The sequence below is a fragment of the Podarcis vaucheri genome, assembly GCF_965113315.1.
Source record: "Podarcis vaucheri genome assembly, chromosome: 1".
NCBI classification, from domain to species: Eukaryota; Metazoa; Chordata; class Lepidosauria; order Squamata; family Lacertidae; genus Podarcis; species Podarcis vaucheri.
In genome coordinates, this window is record NC_138759.1 from 128,769,043 (window position 1) to 128,793,508 (window position 24,466).

General features: G+C 45.4%; 1 protein-coding gene across 1 annotated transcript in view; it reads left to right on the forward strand.

Moving 5' to 3' along the window:
- FTCDNL1 (formiminotransferase cyclodeaminase N-terminal like) overlaps positions 1–22,588 on the forward strand; it is a 415,186-nt gene extending 392,598 nt beyond the window's left edge. The window contains exon 7 of the mRNA XM_082209459.1: positions 22,569–22,588. The gene's annotated coding sequence lies outside the window, so the exon portion shown is untranslated. The remainder of the gene's footprint in view (positions 1–22,568) is intronic.
- Positions 22,589–24,466: the final 1,878 nt, after the last annotated feature.

Below are 24,466 nucleotides of genomic sequence, written 5' to 3' on the forward strand. Positions count from 1 at the left end.
GAGGTAGGGTCCATTCCTCTCAATGGGGACACTCTGAGTAGAAATTCGTAGAAAAGAACGGTACCCATCTGTCTAACCTAGTAGGGCTGTCATACATTCCTAGTTCAACCCTTTTGGTGGTTTCCAAAGCTCCACGACTTTCAGAGTGTCCTGATTTTTTTACCTTTTGAAACATGGCAACCCTAAACCTAGTGGCCGATTTGCATTTCAGAAATCAACATTTATTTGTGGTATTCAAGTGACTGTTATTTCTGGAGGAGGAACCAGTTCCTGTTGCAGATCACAACTTGTCCTTGCTAGCCACAAGAGAGGCACCACCACTTTGGTCAGGCTTCCCCAAGGCAGGGGAAATATACAGATCTCTTTTCTAGAATAAAGCTGGGGAGCAGCGGAATGGTTTGAAAATAAGCTTCTTCTTTTTCGACTGAGTGGGGTGGGAATGTGCATTTGAACGGGAGCAGATAAGCAGCTTGACATGCTGGGTGGAGAAGTAAAAGTTGGCACTGGTCAAGTGGCACGAGCAGCATGGAATTGTCACCAGTTTGACATTAATTAGACACCTATTGGAGGGCTGCGTCTTCTTTCAAGGCCGTCTGTGTCCAAGGCTGTGTGGCTGACCTGAGTTCCCACAATTTTTGTTGTTGCTGTTGTTAAAAACGGAACGGTGACCTGGAATCATACCAGGCTGAGGAAACATATAATTAGTATAGGGATTTTGAGACAACAAGCACCATGTCGCTTCTAGGGCAAAGGTAGAAAGTGAACTCGAGTAGAAATACAAACTGAGAATAGCTACGTCAACAAAGTGAAAATCATTTATTCAAAGGAGGTGTTCTCTGACTGGACAATTTTCAAAGGGTTTTTGCATCTGAGAGGGTCTCTTTCCCTCCCTCCCTCAGATGTGCAGCAATGTCGTGCTGCTGTGAAAAAGCAAAATAATTAAAATTGTTTTATTTATTATACCTATACCTGCTGGTCTCATAGAGGGCTTGTCAACATCACTGTCAGTAACAAAGAGTATTTCCTTGGGTGGGGGGAGGGTAACTGTTTCAATGGAACTTCGTATTTTGAACCCGTGAGTAAAAAATTAATTGCACGCATTAATTTATTCATTGCAAGCTTCAATCAGTTAATCACCGATGCAATTAGTTTAATAGAATAGTTTGAAATTCGGACTGATTAGTTGGTGAGTTGCTGAAGACAAATAACAAAACTTTTTGTGCGAAGGGGTGGGGAGTGATTTTCAGTGAAGTTTCAATGGGTGTTATTTCATTTATTGGTGCTGTGTCTTTAATCTGTGGATGACGCAACTCAGGCCCAGTGGTCAAATGTGTCCTCAGGTCTCTCATTGGTCCTTAGGACTCTTTCCTAGGTCAAGCACACCCTGCAACCGGCCGTGCTCTGCCTTGTCCTTGGATGGTTTTTTCCCAACTGGAATGTGTCTCTGACCTCTGATAGTGTTAGCTGCTTGCTTGGATAGAGGTTAGAGAGGGATTCTTCTCTTCTCATGAGGTGGCCAAAGTATTGGAGCCTCAGCTTCAGGATCTGTCCTTCCAGTGAGCACTCAGGGCTGATTTCCTTAAGAATGGAGAGGTTTGATCTTCTTGCAGTCTATGGGACTCTCAAGAGTCTCCTCCAGCACCATAATTCAAAAGCATCAATTCTTCGGCAATCAGCCTTCTTTCACCTCCATACATCACTACTGCCAGCTCTCACTTCCATACATCACTACTGGGAAAACCATAGCTTTAACTATATGGACCTTTGTTGGCAAGGTGATGTCTCTACTGTTTAAGATGCTGTCTAGGTTTGCCATTGCTTTTCTCCCAAGAAGCAGGCGTCTTTCAATTTCGTGGCTGCTGTCACCATCTGCAGTGATCATGGAGCCCAAGAAAGTAAAATCTCTCACTGCCTCCATTTCTTCCCCTTCTATTTGCCAGGAGGTGATGGAACCAGTGGCCATGATCTTCGTTTTTTTGATGTTGAGCTTCAGATCATATTTTGCGCTCTCCTCTTTCACCCATGGAGTTTTCTTGGCAGGGATACTGGAGTGGCTTGCTGGTTCCTCCTCCAGGTGGATCACGTTTGGTCAAAACTCTCCACTATGACCTGTTCATCTTGGGTGCCCTGCTTGCAGTGGCGTAGCGTGGGGGGTGCCAGGGGTGCCGGCCGCACCGGGCGCAACATCTGGGGGGGGGGCCGAGTCCAGAGGGAAGGGACAAGTTCCTTCCTCTGCCGGGCTCCCCGCCGCCACCGCCAGCCTTGCGCCCTAGCGCGCGCGCCCCCCGCCGCCTCCGCCGTTGCGGCTGCGCTCCACTCACTGCTCGCAGGAGGAGCAGCCACTCCAGCAGCGCCGCCACCGCCACCGATGCCTGGCCGGGCACAGGCAGCCTCCGCACCCCGCCGCCGCCGCCATCCCCTCGGCCCAGCCACAGGTGGCGGCTACTTCTGCTGACTGGGAGGGAGGAGAGCTCTGAGGGGCCTCGCCGCGCCCTGCGTTCCCCAAAACCCTCCGAGAGGAAGCCAGCAGGCGGGCGAGGGTCTCCCGGAAGAAGGGGGCGCTGCTGGCTCCGGCTCTCAGCCGCGGGGGGGGGGGGGGCGAGGACGGAGCACGGCTGGAAGCCCCCGGACCCGGCCGGGAGGAGGAGAGGCGCTCACCAAGCCCGGATCTGGAGCTCCACCTACAGCCCAAGGAGAGGAGGGGGCGGGGAGGCGCCCGGGGGGAGGGGGCTTCGGCTGCCTCGGCCCGCGGGGGCTCCGCAAATAATAAATTCAATAAATTCCTGCTGAGCCTTTGGGGGGGGGGTCCTTGGCTCCTTCGCTCGCCCCCAGCCCCAGTGGCGTAGCGTGGGGGGTGCAGGGGGGCCGGGCGCAACATCTGGGGGGGCGCGCGCTGGCACTCGAGTGCTAAAATCCACGGGTTAGGGGGCACAAATTACTTGCCTTGCCCCGGGTGCTGACAACCCATGCTATGCCACTGCCTGCTTGGCATAGTTCATAGCTTCTCGGAGTTATTCAAGCTCCTTCACTACGGCAAGGCAGTGATCCATGAAGGGGTTTTATAGTATAGCTATCTCCAAATGTTACAGGACCATGCTGGTCAGTAATCACACAGTTCAAGTTGGAACTAACACTTTATTAGCAAAAACACGACTTCCACAGACTTGGTTGAGTGTCAGGCCTGGTGAGCACAGCGGCTCATATCTGGTAGGCGTTGCCCCCATGAAGCAGTTGCCAAGAGTGAAGGTCCTCTCCTCCCCACAGCTGCCTAGGTTCTCTCCTCCCCAGGCAATTGGAGACTGTGTCTGTGTGCAGCCAACCTCTCCTTTGCTCTTTTCCTGCCTTTTCTGGTTCTGGGAGACAAGGGGGAGGGGAGCTTGTCGCAGCAGGACAAGGAGACAGCCCTGATTCTTGAGTAGCCTGGCTCATCTCTGCCTCTTGGCCTTCTCCTGCTTCAGCTTCAGCTTCTGCCTCTAATTCTGGACTTCTTTCTGCCACAGACTCTCCCAGCTCACTAAGCCCTGTTGCCCCGTCAGCTTCCAACACCTCCTTCTCCTACTCTTCTCCCTCTGATCACGTATAGGTGTCCCACCACCACTCCCTGGGCTCTGAGCCTTCTTCTATTGGCAGTTCCCCAGCTGGTTCCTCCCACCATTTCTCCACGTCCAACCAATCCATGACACCAGATGGTTTAAAAATCAGGTTCTTGAAAAGCCCTGATCAATGCATCTTCGTTTAATAAACCCATCTTCCTAATATAGTATGTTTTCAGTACAGGGTCAAGTTTGTCTTCAGGATTTGCCGAAAATGTGCATTACTTTTTTTTTTTTAAGGGACTTTTCAGGCACCTCAGTGCCTCAGCTAAACATAGAGCGATGGATTGGCCGTGTGGTTTCCAAAATTGCTTGATCAGCGAGAAATACTAGCGGATGAACTGGGCAGTTGTTCCACATCCTTGTTTTCAGAGACTTCTCAGAACAAATTAATTGAGCTCATCAAAGGGTCGGCCCTTTCAGACTTCACAAAAGCTAGAGGAGAGAGCCGCTCTTTATTTAGCAACAGAGTTCAAATAGCTTGTTTATTAAATATGTGGCTGTGGCTGCCAGACAATCATAATTCTGGGAACCCGAACTTTAAAAATATCAATTGTTGCAAAACTTGGGATTGAAGCCATGGGAGATGGCAGAATTCTTGGAATCAAAATGCATATTGGTATAATCTGCCTTGCACTATGTGCTGCTATGACCTGGGAAGGGAAACCTGGTGATACGGAGGGCATTGAGCGATAGCAGTAGAACAATCCATCTGCAGGTATTGCTGTTGGATGTAGTTAGTCTCACATCTCTCCCCTATTCTTTGGCCACTTGTGGCAATGCCAGTGTGGTGTAGTGGTTAAGAGTAGTGGACTCGTAATCTGGTGAACCGGGTTCGCGTCTCCGCTCCTCCACATGCAGCTGCTGGGTGACCTTGGGCTAGTCACACTTCTCTGAAGTCTCTCAGCCCCACTCACATCACAGAGTGTTTGTTGTGAGGGAGGAAGGGAAAGGAGAATGTTAGCCACTTTGAGACTCCTTCGGGTAGTGATAAAGCGGGATATCAAATCCAAACTCTTCTTCTTTGCTAGAAAAACAGAAGTGAAGTGTGTGGAATGTACCTCAGATCAGATGACCTGTAGAAAGACAGGTAGTGCCTCCACAGCAGTGGCCAGAGGAGCAATGACCACTGGGAGGAGCTCAGAGAGAAGAAACACCATGGTACATTTGCACCAGTGAAACTGGACGCCTTCATCTGCCCCAGCTGCAACAAAACATGTCTCTCCCATATCAGTCTCTACAGCCACAGCAGCAGCCGTAACTCTCCAATGTTTTTACTTCACCCCTGTGTGGGGATGTGTAGGATAATAGGCAAGGAAATATTGTTAAGTATTATCCTTCCTTCACTCACACTAGTGAAGAAGAAGAAGAAGAGTTTGGATTTCATATCCCGCCTTTCACTCCCCTTCAGGAGTCTCAAAGCGGCTAACACTCTCCTTTCCCTTCCTCCCCCACAACAAACACTCTGTGAGGTGAGTGGGGCTGAGAGACTTCAAAGAAGTGTGACTGGCCCAAGGTCACCCAGCAGCTGCATGTGGAGGAGCGGAGACACGAACCCGGTTCCCCAGATTGCAAGTCTACCGCTCCTAACCACTACACCACACTGGCTCTCATGAGTGATGTAGCAGAGCAAATCCCCTCTACAGTGGTACCTCGGGTTAAGTACTTAATTCGTTCCGGAGGTCCGTACTTAACCTGAAACTGTTCTTAACCTGAAGCACCACTTTAGCTAATGGGGCCTCCTGCTGCCGCTGCGCCACCAGAGCACGATTTCTGTTCTCATCCTGAAGCAAAGTTCTTAACCCAAGGTACTATTTCTGGGTTAGCGGAGTCTATAACCTGAAGCGTATGTAACCTGAAGGGTATGTAACCCGAGGTACCATTGTATATTCATGGAAGCTAGTTGATTAGAGTCATTTGAATCTCTACAAAATGACTAATCCAATCTGGCTTGCCCAGATGGATTATCTCTGCTGTCTCCTTTTCTCCCTCTTAAAATACAATAAATACTCACGAGTCTGTCTTTAAAAGTACAGTGGTACCTCGGGTTAAGAACTTAATTCGTTCTGGAGGTCCGTTCTTAACCTGAAACTGTTCTTAACCTGAGGTACCACTTTAGCTAATGGGGCTCCTGCTGCCGCCGCGCCGCCGGAGCATGATTTCTGTTCTCATCCTGAAGCAAAGTTCTTAACCCGAGACACTATTTCTGGGTTAGCGGAGTCTGTAACCTGAAGCATCTGTAACCTGAAGCGTCTGTAACCCGAGGGACCACTGTATAACAATAAGTTTACTCACAAGTTGTTCACAGTACACATCCTAGAAGGCAGGCTTTAAGCTTCAGGTGACAAACGTATAACGTGGCTTACATCCTTTGTGAGGATGGGGCCAAGTGGCTGAGAGCCAGCAGACAACAAAATGGATGAGACTTAACTGAGAGTTGAATCAAACAGAACCAAAATGGCTGTGTGACTCTGCTTTTATAGAGTCGCACTCATCGGCTGAATCACTTACAGCAGGAACAGGAAGTTCCCCTCTGTCCACTCTAGGAAGTTAAGCATGCTGTAATTAACTGTACAGATGTAGCACATCCCTCACCCTGAAGGTGCACTCCTCCATCGTCTGCCGAGACAGATGGATGCCAACCAGGATGCCCTTGGCTACGTTTCCTTTATCTTCAGTCTCCTCCCTGCTGAGTTCTACAGGGGGCAACCCCGAGACTAAGGAGAAGGTTTCCAGGCAGTGCCACCATGCTGGACTGGTTGGAAGGAAGGTGGGTGAGAGCTAGCTGAGGGCAGACTGAAGTTGGAGGTGCAATTCTCCATTTTCCCAACAGAGAAGCTTCCACTGGGTCCAAGAAACTACAGCACTTCAAGTAGAACTTCAACCCAAGGATAATGTCAAGGGACAGTGATTTCAGCTCCCTGTGGGAGATACACATGGCTTTGTGCAATGTACGCAATGACCCTGTGTGGGGTGTGTGTGTGTGTGTGTGAGGACAATTATTCAACTCCACGAAAAGTAATGGTTAAGTGCAGAGCTAGCAAACAAAAACGTTAAACATTACAAGGAAGGGTGGCCCCAAGACAGACTCCTATACAGTGTTGCCTCGGGTTAAGTACTTAATTCATTCCAGAGGTCTGTTCTTAACCTGAAACTGTTCTTAACCTGAAGCACCACTTTAGCTAATGGGGCCTCCTGCTGCCGCCGCGCCGCTGGAACATGATTTCTGTTCTCATCCTGAAGCAAAGTTCTTAACTTGAAGCACTATTTCTGGGTTAGCGGAGTCTGTAACCTGAAGCGTATGTAACCCGAGGTACCACTGTATTGGTCTTCTGAATCTCCCCGACTTGGGTAGGGTTCTGAACTGATGCAAAAGGGCAGTGACTTGAAGCATGACCTGGTGTGGTGTCCCATCCTTTGAAGCCCTGGCTCTTTCAATATGGTGCTGGAGGAAGAGACACAAACATTTCGATGCAATGCAGAATGGAGGAGGGGAACAGAGGAAGGAAATGGGATGACGGTCGTGGGCTTTCTGGGAGTACGAGCATGTACTATCACCTTACTAGGAATAGCAGAATCATTCTGGGTTAATGAAACACGACGAAAAATTTATTTGGCAGGGAGAAGTGGTGGTGGGGAAGAATATTTAAAGTGTAATAACACCTACGTTTTATATTCCTATCCATCTCAGTCTTTGCAATTCATCTGATAGCTCAAATACTATAAATTTAGTTGAAGATAACAGAACAGATGGGAAAAACATATGGTTTGTAGGTAGTGTGTGGTAGTTGGTATTTGTAGTACATTAGGGGAATTTATTTTATTTTCTCTGTTTTCTAGTATAACTTTCCCCCCACAATTTGTCAAGCGAATTCTTTATACGGTTAGGTGATGTTGGGATTATTATTTTTTTACAAAATTCTGCATAAAACGGAGCAGTGGTTTTGTTTGTTTATACCTGTTCATCCATGGCTTTGTTTGCATCGCCCGTCTTCAGTCTTCTGTGCTTTGAAATGGTTACAGCTCTGTGATCTAACTTGGATCCGGTTAAAAGGTCCAGGGCCCACTCATGGAATAATTCTCCATTCAATTTTTAATATCTGAATCTCCCAGTAACAAAAGCCAGTGGCCGGTATGTGGCTAAGCATGATGCATTCTATGGGCTAATAACTGCTCTGACTCATGCTCCTCACAATGCAGAGAGGTGCAGTGGGAAGTTGGGGGATTACCATATCTCCCTTTCATTAGACATCTGGTTACCACATCAGCATAAAGGAGCCAAATGACTGCATTTTGACGACATCAGTTTCCTGGAGGTATTGTTAGAGATCTGTGTGTGGTAGGGAGGAGAGAGCACGGTATTCTGGGAGGAAGAAGGAAGGCTGGGGTCCATCTTGGGCAGGTTGGCTGAAGGCTGGCTACACTGCTGTAGGAGAAATGCCCCTCTTGAACTGACCATGTTGCAAGATCTAGACTCCCTCCATGCAGACTGAAGTAATAATAATAATAATAATAATAATAATAATAATAATAATAATAATTTATTATTTATACCCCGCCCATCTGGCTGGGTTTCCCCAGCCACTCTGGGCGGCTTCCAAAAGAATATTAAAATACTATGATACATCAAACATTAAAAGCTTCCCTAAACAGGGCTGCCTTCAGATGTCTTCTAAAAGTCTGGTAGTTGTTGTTCTCTTTGACATCTGGTGGGAGGGTGTTCCACAGGGAAGGCGCCACTACCGAGAAGGCCCTCTGCCTGGTTCCCTGTAACTTGGCTTCTCGCAGTGAGGGAACCGCCAGAAGGCCCTCAGTGCTGGACCTCAGTGTCCGGGTAGAACAGCAGGTTGGCTGAAGGTGTAAATAGGTGAATAAGCCATATTTCTTAAAGCTATGGCGGTCTCTGCTGTGTTTTAATTCTCTAAAGGAGCACAGACCTCTCTTGCCACCACCCGGCAGAGAGAGGGGGAGGCACCCAACTTGTGTAACAGTATTTTCTTAAGAAGTGAGGGAGTGTCTACCATTTTCATGCTTCAACTCTTGAGTGGGCTCCACCTCTTGATTTACAACACATGGAATTTGGATGACAGGCATGTTAAGGGTGGTTAACACAGCCTCTTTCCAGGGAGGCTCTGCCTGGGGCATAGGAGCACATTAAGGTAAAGGTAAAGGGACCCCTGACCATTAGATCCAGTCACGGATGACTCTGGGGTTGTGGTGCTCATCTCGCTTTATTGGCCGAGGGAGCTGGCGTACAGCTTCTGGGCCATGTGACCAGCATGACTAAGCCGCTTCTGGTGAACCAGAGCAGTGCATGAAAACACCGTTTACCTTTCTGCCGGAGCGGTACCTATTTATCTACTTGCACTTTGACGTGCTTTCGAACTGCTAGGTTGGCAGGAGCTGGGACCGAGCAACGGGAGCTCGCCCCGTCGCGGGGATTCAAACCGCCGACCTTCTGACTGGCAAGTCCTAGGTTCTGTGGTTTAACCTACAGCACCACCCATTAAGACCCTCCTAAATCAGTCCAAAGTCTCATCTAGTCCAGCAGGCTGTTCTCACAGTGGCCAACCAGTTACCCATGGGAAATCCTAAAACAGGTCATGAAGGCAGCGTTACTGCCCCACTTGTGATACTGAGCAACTGATATTCAGTAACCATGAATAGCCTTGTCCTCCATTAATTTGTCTAATCCCCTTTCAAATCTGTCCACGTTGCTCGCCATCGCTGCTTCCTTTTACCTGCCCTCAATCTCTCTCAAGCCGCCCTACCAATTCTGCTTCAACAGATGACCCAAATTTCTATAACTCAGTTCTGCATACCTTCTCACACAGAGAAGAAAGCCAGATACGATTCAGGGCAGATGCAGGTGTGAGATCCATGTTGGAGGTTGCTTTTTGTCTCAAAGGAGGAGATACAAGCATTGGGAGATGATATGGAGAGAAGAGATTGAGAGAGAGGGAAAGAGAGAGGGAAAGATAGACAGAGAGAAAGAAATCTTGGAGTGGGGAAAGAGGAAAGAGCTATTCAGTGAGTGTAAAGGTAAAGGGACCCCTGACCATTAGGTCCAGTCATGACTGACTCTGGGGTTGCGGTGCTCATCTCGCTTTATTGGCCGAGGGAGCCGGTGTACAGCTTCCGGGTCATGTGGCCAGCATGACTAAGCCGCTTCTGGCGACCAGAGCAGCACACGGAAACACTGTTTACCTTCCCGCCAGAGCGGTACCTATTTATCTACTTGCACTTTGACGTGCTTTCGAATTGCTAGGTTGGCAGGAGCAGGGACCAAGCAATGGGAGCTCACCCCACCGCGGGGATTTGAACCGCCGACCTTCTGATCAGCAAGTGAATGAGTAGCAGTGAAAAGGGCACTCCCCAGAAATTTTCTAGGGCCCTTGTACCTACGGGACTGCCTCTCCTGGTATGTTCCGCGGAGGACCTCAAGGTCCATAAATAGCAACACCCTAGTGGTCCCGGGCCCTAAGGAAGTTAGATTAGCCTCAACCAGAGCCAGGGCTTTTTCAACACTGGCTCCGCCCTGGTGGAACGCTCTGCCTCATGAGCCCAGGGCCCTGCAGGATCTGATCTCTTTCCGCAGGGCCTGTAAGACAGAGTTGTTCCACCTGGCCTTTGGCTTGGAACCAGCCTGATCCCCTCCCCCTCTTTCCTTTTCCTTCTGTGATGCAACCCCTATTTGGGGACTTCCCTGGCTTTTCTGGCCCACGTAGGACCAGTTTGGATAGTTGGCCTTGGTGAAGATTTGACTTTTTCTCCCCCAAAAAAGATTTTTGATCTGGGCTTTCACTGAAATGAGTCTGCATTTTAAGTAGTATTTTAATCTTGTTTTTAAGTTGTATTTTAATCAATTGTTTTTATACCTGATGTTGGCCGCCCTGAGCCTGGTCTTGGCTGGGGAGGGCGGGGTATAAATAAATAAATAAATAAATAAATAAATAAATAAATAAATACCCCATTCCCAAAACTAAATAAGACCATTTTTTCTATAAATTTATGTTCTTGAGTGTAGATTCTAATCGAAGTAGTGTAAAATTTAAATCAAGACTTAGACTCTTTGGCCTCTTTGCGGAGAATAATTTTGTTTGGAATCTAGCAATGTCTAGCAATTCAGACCAAGCAGAAACTTTTCAGAAAAGGAGGAGGTTATGAAAATATGTTAAAATTTGTGATTATATTTCTGAAGGCTTTTTATTAAAAAAACTTACAACACCTATAAATGCTTCTTTTGGAAGAAGGGGTGTGTAGATTCAGAAATCCTCACCAGCTTTAGTGTCTGAAATGGACTGTCTTTTTAGCTGCAATCCTTTCTTTTGCATTTAAACATGCCTTCATAATTAAAAAAGATTTGACAAGATTGGGCATTCCTAAACTCTGATCCAATCTACAGTGGCAAGCTGTGCTTAACTTCTGTTCCCCATTACTCCATCCTTTACCTACATTCCTGGGGTCCCAGGTGTATCTGCAGTTTGCTACTGAATAAATTTCCAGACGCTTTCTGGAACTTGGCTAAAGAACAAGTGAAGTCATTCACAATATTGCTTGGTTTTGCTGCTGTCCTGGTTTACTGACTCAAACTGACAACCTGCTCTGTAACTTCTCTTGTCTGTCTATTCTATTAACCATTAAAAAACAACAACACCCAAACCATAATATTAAAAACTTCAACCCTTTATTTTAACTATGCGCCCTAAAAGCCAAATGCTTTTATATATATATTGCAGTGAGCATTAGTTGATTAATCAGCTAGAGGAACTTTAATGACAGATTAAAATTTGCTCTCTGTTTAATTAGCGAGGTTGACAGCAACCAAAAGCAACCAATGGTACTTGACTTGAAGGATTTAGAGTTTGGTGTATTGGCCCTTCTGGCTTGCCGTACCAGGACACAGCCTGAGTGTACCAGGGAGGGGGGGAACTACTTCAGGGGTGGGAGGAGGTGACAAAGGCATAATCATAGGATATTTTGCTGTACACATTGCATATAAATATATTGTAACTGAAAGTTGACTAAGCAGAATGGCATAGCAGGAATGGGATCAGAATGCAGCGCTTCTCTGAATTTTGCAACGCATTCCCGCTGTGCGAAAAGTGCACGCAGAAATGTGTTTCATGCAAAATGCACAAAATTTGTATTTCTGGAGACATTTTAGACCCCCCCTGGAACTTGGCATTGTTGTTATGTACCTGCCAACATTTCTCCAATGAAAATAGGGATACCTATTCTACATCAGGAAGCTTACACTATGTTTGATCTCGCTGTATGAATAGACGTCAATAATAATAATAATAATAATAATAATAATAATAATAATAATAATAAATTTATTATTTGTACCCTGCCCATCTGGCTGGGTTTCCGCAGCCACTCTGGACAGCTCCCAACAGAATATTATTATTATTAAAAATAAAGCAATAAAATATCAAATATCAAATAAAATATCAAAATTCTCTCACTGCGAGAAGTGAGGTTACAGGGAACCAGGCAGAGGACCTTCTTGGTAGTGGCGCCCTCCCTGTGGAACACCCTCCCAGCAGATGTCAAGGCAAAAAACAATTTTTTACTTTTAAAAGACAACTGAAGGCGGCCCTGTTTAGGGACGTTTTTAATGTCTGATGCTGTATTATTTTTAATATTCGGTTGGAAGCCGCCCAGAGTGGCTGGGGAAACCCAGCCAGATGGGCGGGGGTATAAATAAATAAGAAATTATTATTATTATTAAACTCTGGCCGCCGTTGTCACATACAGAAATCGTTTTTCGTCTTCTTTCTCATCCCCACCCATTCCTAAAAGAAATGCCTCCGGCCTTTTAGGGAAAGTATATCTAAAAGGGGGACGCGGGTGGCTCTGTGGGTGAAACCACAGAGCCTAGGACTTGCCGATCAGAAGGTCAGCGTTTCAAATCCCTGCGACGGGGTGAGCTCCCGTTGCTCGGTCCCTGCTTCTGCCAACCTAGCAGTTCGAAAACATGTCAAAGTGCAAGTAGATAAATAGATACCGCTCCAGCGGTTTAGTCATGCTGGCCACATGACCCGGAAGCTGTACGCCGGCTCCCTCGGCCAATAAAGCGAGATGAGCGCCGCAACCCCTGAGTCGGTCACAACTGGACCTAATGGTCAGGGGTCCCTTTGCCTTTATATCTAAAAGGAATTTTATTTTCAGTATAAACAGGTCTCCATTTTTGCACCCATGCACACCCCACTTTTAAGTGTTCTCCAAGATGTGGAGGGGAGGAAAAGGGAAAGGGACATTCCGAGATCAAATAAGAAACCGGGACAGGTTCTGTAATTCTGGGACTGTCCCTGGAAAACTGGGACCCTTGGACGGTATGTTGCTATTGGTGAGAGCTGAGTGCAGGGTGGGGACCAAAGGAGGAGAAATTACTCCAGAAGGAGCACAACGTCCCCCCACCAGAGGTAGTATCCTTCCCCCGCCCCGTATACACTTGACATTAGACTACACAGAAAAGGAATAAATCAATAAACACTTTTGTGGGGGTGGGATCAGAGCAGCTTGTTGTTCTATGGCTCTTTTAAAGGAACCAGCACTTTTTTTTCACTCCCTGCCTACTTCAGTTTGAAAGACAGGGGCAATTTCAATCTCCAGGGCTGTTAGCACGATGGATTTTGTCCTTTTACAGCTGTCCTTTGATAAGGCAAGAGAAAAATTAATCCTTTATAGCCCCTGATTATCTGTTTGCAGCTTATTAAAGATATAAATGCCAGTAATTTTAAATGGCTGCATTAAGTTGTCCTTGAAAGAAACAAGAAATGCAAAACAAAAATGGGAAAGGTTTTTTTTTTTAAAAAAAGAATCATTAATACAATTCAGGTTGGTGCAGAAGGACTGTGGACGAGTGGTTTGGTTTTATAAGAACTGTAGACATTGGCTCTTTAAGTAACATGGATGAATTATATTTTTATAGCTAGCTTTTATGAACTCCGCAATCTCAGGGCAGAGATTATAACAGACTAAATGCCATGCACTATTGATAATCTTACGTTAGCATTTCAACCGTATGAGTGTACTTTAGCTGATAGCACCCATTGCAGAGTGGATGGAAATCTGATGTAGGCAGCAATTAATAATAATTGTGTGTTTGTGAATCAGTATTGCTACAGTGTTTTACGTAAACTCGTCTTTGGAACAGCAGGCTATAAAGACACAGGGAACCGAAAAGACGCTTCCTTCATTTTGCTTACTGCTCATTGTACTTCCACTCAACTCAGGAACTGCATGTATAACTGTAAGCTCCTATGAAACGGGCAGGGAAAGTTTTATTAATGGAGAAGCAAGTTTTGTAATATGAAAAGCTCCTGTAAAAATAACAAGATGAAATTTCCTTGGAACTAATCTTATTGCAGCAATGTATAAGCAATTGCCTGTGTGGGTTCTTTTTTTCTTTTCTTTTTTTTTTGCAACTGCTAATTGTATAGCAAATGGAGAACATTCACATAAAGATTTGTATAGTGCCATTGTGTCTAATCAGATATTTTAGAGAAAAAGTGCTTTTAAAAGCAAATTACTAGATCCTTGAAAATAATATATGTCTTCTGTGTTAGCACAAGGGGTATTCAGGCTGTTGCCCTCCAGGTGGTATTGGACTCCAATTCCTATCAGCCCCAGCCAACATTGCAAATGGTCAAGAATGATGGGATTTGTGGTCCAGAAACATTTGAGAGGGACAAAGGTTCCCCTCTCCTGCTTTACAGTTAGGTTAACTCATGTTTTTCCTAATGAAAATCCAATAGTTTGAAGGATTTATTTGGCAACTCTTTTCTTGTCTCAGACATTAACCAAGGATCAAAGTTGGCTTCCGGTCCTGCCTGCCTTAATGGAAGCAGCCCCCGTGACAATGGGGGATTGTAGGCGAACAAAAAACAAGGATGACAGAGAGTAAATCATCCTTGCAAATTCCCCACAGGGTCGGGGGCAATGGGCTTCACTCACAGTTTGTCTTGGTACCTGGCTCTTGTTGAGGCATGAATTGCAGGAGGCAAGGAGGCACTGCCTGGTGAAAACCCTCCTATGCCACCATTAAGAAGCAGAGGTTCTCCATTTAATTGGATATTTAATTGGCTTTAAAGTACTGGCGTGTGATGGGAAAGGATTGAAACAACATACTGCTGAATATACCAGCTACATGGATCAAAGGTTTGAATTGAGATAAGATTTTATTTGGAGTGAGAGTCAGTTGGGGACAGGGAAGTCCGCCGTTTGTTTGTTCTAAGCTTCTTTTATATATTTATGATTTGGCAACCCTCTCCGGAATATAAGATAAAAATATATTTACAGGTGAGGAAGGGACGTTGGAGTAATATTGATATTAACAAGCAAAAATGGAAATGAAGAAATTGAGGGGGAGGAGAAGCTCAAGTATGACTGTGTTGGAAAGACAGAGTAATTCCCCTCACCTCCGTTTAAAAGGAAAAAGAGATTGAGATTTGTGCATGCTACTGACGGAATGTGATCTAAGATAAAGTTTAATTGGGCCATAAATCTCTTGCTGGAAGGAAAAGAATTGGGGGGCTGTGATAAGAACACTGCGGAGATTCTGGGAGTTGGAAAGGAGTATTGAATATTCAGTGTCTTCAAAAACTGCCCACCTTTTCCTAGGCTGAGGGTAAAATGGCGAAGATCTGCGACATGTTTTACTAGGGAGACAGAATGGTTTCTAGCAGACTGTTGCCTGTTCCGAGACATCGAAGCAAGGGATGGAGAGATAAGACCTGTGAGAAACTTTGAGATTCAGTTCCGCCCCAAGCCATGATGGGAGAAAACAACAGCTGGGAAGTGAAAGAGACCAGTGGCGTAGCGTGGGTTGTCAGCACCCAGGGCAAGGCAAGTAATTTGGGCCCCCTAACCCGTGGATTTGCACCCCCTAACCCTAACCCCTAGATGTTGCGCCCGGTGCGGCCGGCCCCCCCTGCACCCCCCACGCTACGCCACTGAAAGAGACAACACCATCTAGGTACAAAAGGGATCTCCATGGATATAATAGTTTTCACACACAGGGCAGAATAAAGAAAACGGTTTGAGTTCCTGACTTGAAGCTTTATAAAGTTATGTATTGTAACGTCACAAATGGAAATCATTAATTATGTAGCTGTTGACTAAGGGATGATTATTGTAACTGGCATTAATTAAGTTTATGGAACACAGATTAGAAATGCACCCAAACCATCATGCGTGGAGCCACTTTAACTAAAATGTATTAATTGGAAATTGATTGGCATTTTGATAATTGTATAATTTGGGAATTAATTGTTATTGTCATGATTTGGCTATTATTGGGGGTATATTGGAAAACTATATATATTCAGAATATCACTCATGAAATCACTCAAGATATCCCTCAAGTAATTAAGGAACAAAAGAAGAAAAGGCACACTAATCTAGGAACTTCCTCTCTGCCCAGAACGTTGGAGGCTATACACCACACCCCTCAACAGTATTTATAGGAACTCAAACACCAGATTCTGCTCTGTTCCAGTAACAAGAAGCCGAAAGCACCAGCCTGAAGATGACGAGTGAGACCTCGTCGAAACGTCGCCCAGACACCCCGACTCTTACACGGGAAGACACCCGAAGACACCAAAACCTGCATTCCTGTACCCGTGAAAATCTACGAAAGCATATATATATACCCTATACACGAAGCCAAGCCAGAGCACAACTAAATGCAGCACAGCCATCTTCTCAGAAAAACTCTTCACAAGCTCAAGAGGTCAAGACACAAAAGCTTTAGCAACTAATCTACACTTAATGACCCACCCAGTGGTATTCAGAATATCACTCATGAAATCACTCAAGATATCCCTCAAGTAATTAAGGAACAAAAGAAGAAGAGGCACACTAATCTAGGAACTTCCTCTCTGCCCAGAACGTTGGAGGCTATACACCACACCCCTCAACAGTATTTATAGGAACTCAAACACCAGATTCTGCTCTGTTCCAGTAACAAGAAGCCGAAAGCACCAGCCTGAAGATGACGAGTGAGACCTCGTCGAAACGTCGCACAGACACCCCGACTCTTACACGGGAAGACACCCGAAGACACCAAAACCTGCATTCCTGTACCCGTGAAAATCTACGAAAGCATATATATATATATATCAAGGATCAAAGTTATTTTTGCTATAAATGTACAAAGCGAAAGCAAAAAGAGCATGTGACAAGTTCATTAACAACGACCACCGCTAGAATCTTAGTGGCTCAGAAATAGAAATCCCAAGAAATCCCAACTTTAATGGAGTGGCACACAAAAATGTGTGAATACATAGAATTGGCGAAATTGACTTATAAGATTTGGAACCAAAAAGAAGCAAAGTTCGAAAAGGATTGGAGTAAATTTGTTGAATATATACGAAGTAATCGTAAGAATTTAAAAACTGTAGCAGGATTAATGTAAATCTTGTGATGTGGATGGAGTGTAAATAAGAAACTGTAAGAAAAGATTTGAGATATGAAAACCGTTGAAGGGATGGAAGGAAGTCCGGGCGCAATAAGGCGCAGGGTAAATAAGAAGACATACAATTTTTTGAATTTAAGGGTATTTGTTTTATTTGTTGTTGTTACAAAAAAGCAATAAAAAGTATTTGGGGGAAAACCCCCAAAAAACAAGCTGGCTTCCAAATTTGCCAGTGCTTGCTCAGTGTGGAAAGTTGACATTTCTGTGTACTCAGGAAATGTCAACAGACTTTACAATGGTAATTTAAAACACTTACCGTAATTTACAACTAATTTAAAACACTTAATTCTAAAAGCAGCATAAAATGCAGTATAAAAACGTGGATAACAATAAAATTCAAAATTCAGAAATCTATTTAGGGGAAATAAGCATTAGATAATCCCCAGGGCTAGCTGGCTGAATTGGTCCTACTTGGGCCAGCGAGGAGACCAGGGGAGAATTAGATGTGGGGTTTCAGAGCGGGTAATCTTCATAAAAGGGGAGGGGGAGGGAAGAGAAGGGAAATGAAAGATCAGGCTGAGTTCAAATTAAAGGCCAGGCGGAATAACTGTAAGTAGATCACAACATTCAGAGAGTGCTGCAGTCCAACTGATAGCTGTGTTCTACTCTGCGTGTAAGTTGGGGCCCATGTAATAGCTTCGGTTTGCTTTAATAGGCAGACCAAACTAATTTCTCCTCCTAAAATGTATGTGTCCCATTAAAGACAACGTATTACTTATATATTCCCTGAATTTTAATATTGGAAGGAGATTAATAGCATAATCCTTGACATGTGTAATCAAAAATAAGCCCCACTGAATTCAACGGAGCTTACCTTAAAGAAATTGGGTACAGCATTGCATCCGGAGGCTGTACTTCTATGCTGATTTACTTGGGTGTAGGCCCTATGGAACTCATTGGGGCTTACATCCAAGTAAACATGCTTAGGATTGTGCTTGAATAATAATATAATAATAATTTATTATTTATACCACGCCCATCTGGCTTAGTCCCCCCAGCCACTCTGGGCGGCTTCCAACAAAACACTAAAATACAATAACCTATTAAACATTAAAAGCTTTCCTAAACATGGCTGCCTTTAGATGTCTTGTAAAAGTTTGGTAGCTATTTTTCTCTTTGACATCTGGTGGGAGGGCGTTCCACAAGGCGGGCGCCACTACCGAGAAGGCCCTCTGCCTGGTTCCCTGTAACTTGACTTCTCGCAGTAAGGGAACCGCCAGAAGGCCCTCGGCGCTGGACCTCAGTGTCTGGGCAGAACAATGGAGGTGGAGATGCTCCTTCAGGTATACTGGACCAAGGCCGTTTAGGGCTTTAAAGGTCAACACTAACACTTTGAATTGTGCTCAGAAACGTACTGGGAGCCAGTGTAAGTCTTTCAAGATATGTTATATGGTCTCGGCGGCCGCGCCCAGTCACCAGTCTAGCTGCCCCATTCTGGATTAATTGTAGTTTCTGGGTCACCTTCAAAGGTAGCCCCACATACAGCGCATTGCAGTAGTCCAAGTGAGAGATAACCAGAGCATGCACCACTCTAGCCAGATAGTGCATGGGCAAGAAGGGTCTCAGCCTGCATACCAGATGGAGCTGATAAACAGCTGCCCTGGACACAGAATTGACCTGTGCCTCCATGGACAGCTGAAACACATTGCAGATAAGAATAACTATGCACAAAGGAAACCTCTTTACTTCTTGACACTTTTCATTCAAAATAGCCACTGTGAGTGGCTTTGAGCTTCTTTTGCAGCCTGCTCTAGGTCTTGACTCATGGCTGAAGGAATGTTTGGTCTAAAATTCTGGCCCTCAAGTCATTGGCTTGTGTGACTCTTTTCTTCCATGTTTCAGAAACCTCAGGCAGCCACAGAAACGATCACAGAGTCCAACATGGTCAACAGATGAGGGGAAATCCATTGAATGAAATGTCTTATTTTGGTGGTGTTCATAGTTGTGTGTCCATTGTGATGTGTAGATTTTGATAATTACACACATTTCACCCCAACCCCAATCGCGTTAGAGAAGTCAACTCTGACTCAAACCTCAAATGAAAGTCTGCCAAACATCAGGCTGATGTCATAGATTGGGTGAATAAAAAACATAAACACCAGAGGGGCACTTTGTGTGTAAAACTAGGCTCTTCGGCTGGGATCCCCACCCCCCATTTAATTGCCAATGAAGAATGTTGCTTTCAGACTGAAGACCACACAGTGAAAAGATCTAAAAGGTTGATGATGCATATATGAAAGACGGCTCCTCTCCTCCATCTTAGATGACCCTACTGGGAGTGGTGACAGCAGCCACAAAATTAAAAGACGCCTGCTTCTTGGGAGAAAAGCAATGACAAACCTAGACAGCATCTTAAAAAGCAGAGACATCACCTTGCCAACAAAGGTCTGTATAGTTAAAGGCATGGTTTTCCAAGTAGTGATGTATGGAAGTGAGAGCTGTACCATCAAGAAGGCTGATCGCCGAAGAATTGATGCTTTTGAATTATGGTGCTGGAGGAGACTCTTGAGAGTCCCATGGACTGCAAGAAGATCAAACCGATCCATTCTGAAGGAAATCAGCCCTGAGTGCTCACTGGAAGGACAGATCCTGAAGCTGAGGCTCCAATACTTTGGCCACCTCATGAGAAGAGAAGACTTCCTGGAAAAAACCCTGATGTTGGGAAAGATGGAGGGCACAAGAAGAAGGGGACGACAGAGGGCAAGATGGTTGGACAGTGTTCTCGAAGCTACCAGCATGAGTCTGACCAAACTGCAGGAGGCAGTGGAAGACAGGAGTGCCTGGCGTTCTCTGGACTATGGGGTCATGAAGAGTCGGACACGACTAAATGACTAAACAACAACAACTGGGAGTGTATGACTCCCGAAGGCTTTGCTCACGAGGATCACAGGAATGTTCAAGTCCACTCACCATGACCAGGTGATGATCCAGAACATGTGACCAACCCTGTCACAACTGCAACGGCTGTTGATTACTTTCGAGGACCAATTCAAAGTGCAGCTGTTGACCTACAAAGCCTTAGACAGCTCAGGCCCTCAATACCTTAAGGATCGCCTCTCCATGTATGTTCCAACCAGGCCCTAGGCTTGTCATCTTCTCTATGTCCCCCATCCCTTTGAGGTTCAGAGGGTGACAACACAAGAAGGGGGCCTTTTCTGTGGTGGCTCCCTGACTGTGGAATGCTCTCCCCAGAGAGACTCACCTGGCGCCATCACTACGTTTCTTTAGGTGCCAGGCAAAAACATTCCTCTTTACCTAGACCTAGGGCTATTAAATAATCTCTGGCCTGTGAAAGTGTGGGGGAGAAGACTGTTATTATGATGGCTATTTTATTATTAGGCTGCCTGTCAGTATGCTTTTTATTGTGTTTTGATTATGTTTTTATCATTGATGTTCAATAATGTGTTTTTAATGTGGTACACTGCCCTGGGATCTTCTGATAAAGGGTGATATATAAATTGGGCAGTATATAAATTGAAATAATAATAATAATAATAATAATAATAATAATAATAATAATAATAATAATAATAATAATGTGACCCTTGAGCAGATAAAGTTTCCCTATCCCTGAGGTAAACCAGTCAGTTCCCTTTATGCCTATGCATTACAGTCCCGGTTTGAATTCTCCAAAGACTGTTTTCCAGACCACAGTGTCCAAACTACAGTGATCATAGTTGCTGGATGATAGACGTGGAGGAAAATCTTTCTGAAGCTTTTTTGTTGTTCAGCTCTGTTGAAATCACCAAGGCGTCAATCATTCCTGCGCTGCGAAAAGTGTTAGTGTTCAGGGGCTTGCTGTTTTCCCTTCTTCTAAAAATAAGAGCAGGAGTTATTTCATTGAGGGGTTTGCCAAATGATTTGATAGCATTCTTTAGCTGATTAACTCTCTTGCGTTGAGCTGGTAATTCAATCGATTCCTCATCGATCGAAATAACTTTAACATGACACCCTAATATAGGCAATATTTTGTGGGTATTTATTGGATTCCCTCTGTCCATTAAAGAAGTGGCAAATCATTTTTTTTTTTCAGTTAGGGAGGTAACGTTGCAGTCATGGCTTGAGCTCAGAGGCAAAGGCGGATGCCATGATGTGGTGTCAAGCTATATACTTTAAAAAACTCAGGTAAGAGGCTGATCACAGAAATTTGCATAACATTTGTATCTATTTATATGTATAGCTGGTGCTGGAGGAGACTCTTGAGAGTCCCATGGACTGCAAGAAGATCAAACCTATCCATTCTGAAGGAAATCAGCCCTGAGTGCTCACTGGAAGGACAGATCCTGAAGCTGAGGCTCCAAGACTTTGGCTACCTCATGAGAAGAGAAGACTCCCTGGAAAAGACCCTGATGTTGGGAAAGATGGAGGGCACAAGGAGAAGGGGACGACAGAGGACGAGATGGTTGGACAGTGTTCTCGAAGCTACCAGCATGAGTTTGACCAAACTGTGGGAGGCAGTGGAAGACAGGAGTGCCTGGCGTGCTCTGGTCCATGGGGTCACGAAGAGTCGGACACGACTAAACAACAACAACAACAAATACGTATAGCTGGTTCTGGGCAGTTAGGCTGATGGATAGCTGGGGTCTCAGCAAGGGATGTCAAATTGTTGTTGTTGCCACCTGTCTGTCTGGAGGATGTTTGGTACAAGGACAGCGGAACCTTGGTTCTCGAACTTAATCCGTTCCGGAAGTCCGTCTGACTCCCAAAACCGTTCGGCAACCGAGGGGCGGCTTCCGATTGGCTGCAGGAGCTTCCTGCACTCAAGTGCAAGCAGTGTCGGACATTTGGCTTCCAAAAAACGTTCGAAAACCGGAACACTTACTTTCGGGTTTTCAGCATTTGGGAGCCGATTTATTCGTCAACAGAGCCGTTCGAGAACCAAAGTTCCACTGTATATGGAACGCAAAGACAGAGTTGACGTGTGAGAACTACCCATTCCGCCAAATTATGCTGTCAAGCCTTTCCCACATGTTCCATACAACATTCAACAATAACAGATCACTGCTTTGCTGGGTCCACTTACTCTTCCTACCACTGCTGACCAGCTACCCTGGTCTCAGCTAGGAAAGAGTGGGGCAGCCTTAGCTACAGCTGATGGGAATGTGTTTGGGAGGAGCTGCTGAAGAATAAAGCGGCCATTTGGAGCAGTACTGGATTTAGGGTGGTGCACCAGCACATGGCACTGAGCTGAGGGGGTGCAAAATTGAGAAGATCCATAATCGAGAAGAGCCAATTGGAATCACCAAACTTTGGCTTCGCACAGGGAAGATTACCAAAGGCCACCCCTTTCTGGTGGGACCCTTTGCTTCCTCGCTCTCCTCAGTGTATTCAGACAGAAAGCTTTAAACCGGGACTTTTTCATTCAGAACTCAGTTCCGGCAGCTCTCAGGTGAGTGCCATTGTCAGTATAAGAGAACAAGGGAGGCGTTCATGGTGAGTTCTGTCACCCCTTTTTCTAGAAAAATAGCACTGCCTAAAACCAATATAAGGGACGCGGGTGGCGCTGTGGGTTAAACCACAGAGCCCAGGGCTTGCCGATCAGAAGGTCGGCGGTTCAAATCCCTGCGATGGGGTGAGCTCCTGTTGCTCGGTCCCTGCTCCTGCCAACCTAGCAGTTCGAAAGCACGTCAAAGTGGAAGTAGATAAATAGGTACCACTCCAGCGGGAAGGTAAATGGCGTTTCTGTGTGTTGCTCTGGTTCACCAGAAGTGGCTTAGTCATGCTAGTCACATGACCCGGAAGCTGTATGCCGGCTCCTTCAGCCAATAAAGCGAGATGAGCGCCGCAACCCCAGAGTCGACCACAACTGGACCTAATGGTCCCTTTACCTTTAAAACCAATATACTGCCTAATCTGGGAGATAGTCTTTCATTTAGGATTTGTATCTCCCACTTTTCTTGACAACAAAGAACACTGCAAGAAGTTATGTGACACATAGACACACACACACACACACACACACACACTGGTACCTCGGTTTGTGAATTTAATCTGTTCCTGAAGTCCGTTCTTAAACCAAATCCATTCTTAAACCAAGGCGCGCTTTCCCTAATGAGACCTCCCACCGCCGGTGCCCTTCCACTGTTCGGCTTCCATTCATAGACCGAAGTAAAGTTTGCAAACCGGGACACTACTTCCGGTTTTGCGGAGTTTGTAAACCGAATAGTTCATTAACAGGGCTGTTCGTAAACTGAAGTACCACACACACTCTCTCCCCCTCTCCCTCTCCCTCTCCCTCTCTCTCTCTCTCTCTCTCTCTCTCTCTCTCTCTCTCTCTCTGTGTGTGTTTATTTATTGTTGCCTGTGTGACTGGAATTTCCTCTTTTCCCATCCCCTAGCAGCAAGTGTGAAGCCACGAGGTGGTCATCTTTTAAGAAATTCACAACGCAGCCAACTATGGTATTTTATTTGCTGTGAGAAAACACCTCTTCTCCTTGTCAATTATTCTTTTTCATTTGGGTTCCAAATAATGAGAATCAGTCTTTCCGTTAAAGAGATGTGCCTGGCCTTCCAGATGTCTGAAAAACGATAGTTTATAGGGCCCGCCAGCAAAACAATGATAACATGCCCCGATTTGGTTTATCTGTACTCTGATGAGGGAGAGTCTTCCAGCCGAAGCACCAGGGCTGTGACTCAGACTGTGCAGAAAATAACTGGCACTCGAAAGCACTGAGGTGACAGCCTGCAGTTGTAACTTCAAACCTGTAACGTTTATCGGATTTATGTACCTCTAATGGAAATGATGACTCTTCGGATCCTGGATCTGTAGATTGGCTTTTGGGAAAGCTCAATTCATTATTCAACTAGATAGCAGAAGGTGTCAAAACCGTATAGCTAAAAACGTTTTATAGCCAAATTGCTAGCTAGCTAGGAGCAGGAATAAATGACGGGCAACGTATATTCAAAGGATGACCTCCCCAGCAAGCTGCTTTTTCACCAGGAGACAATGTTGTGAGAAAATGTGTTGTGTGAATAGCTCTCTCACACACGGCTGGCTCCCCACTGGTTCCTCGTCATGGAACACGTTGTTTCATCTCTACACTGTCATCTTAACTGTGGCCGACTGTGGAGTTTAGCGACTAAAAGTATTGCAACTGCTCAGCAGTTTTGAAGTGAGTGACAGCCTTGTTGCCTGCCTTGGCTCACTCTCATTGCAGCTACTAAGCGCGAGTGGAAATTCAAGGTGAGGGGATGTTTCTCCCTCAGAAAAATGGAGTCGGCTGTGAATTCCACCATCGGACTTTGGGGTTCATCCCTCGTTGCCGTTCAGGATGGCTTTGCACACATACGATGAAGGCCCTGAGTGAGAATTAAGTGAAATCTGAATTATTATTATTATTATTATTATTATTAAAAAAAAAATATTCAAAATTAAAATAAAACATAT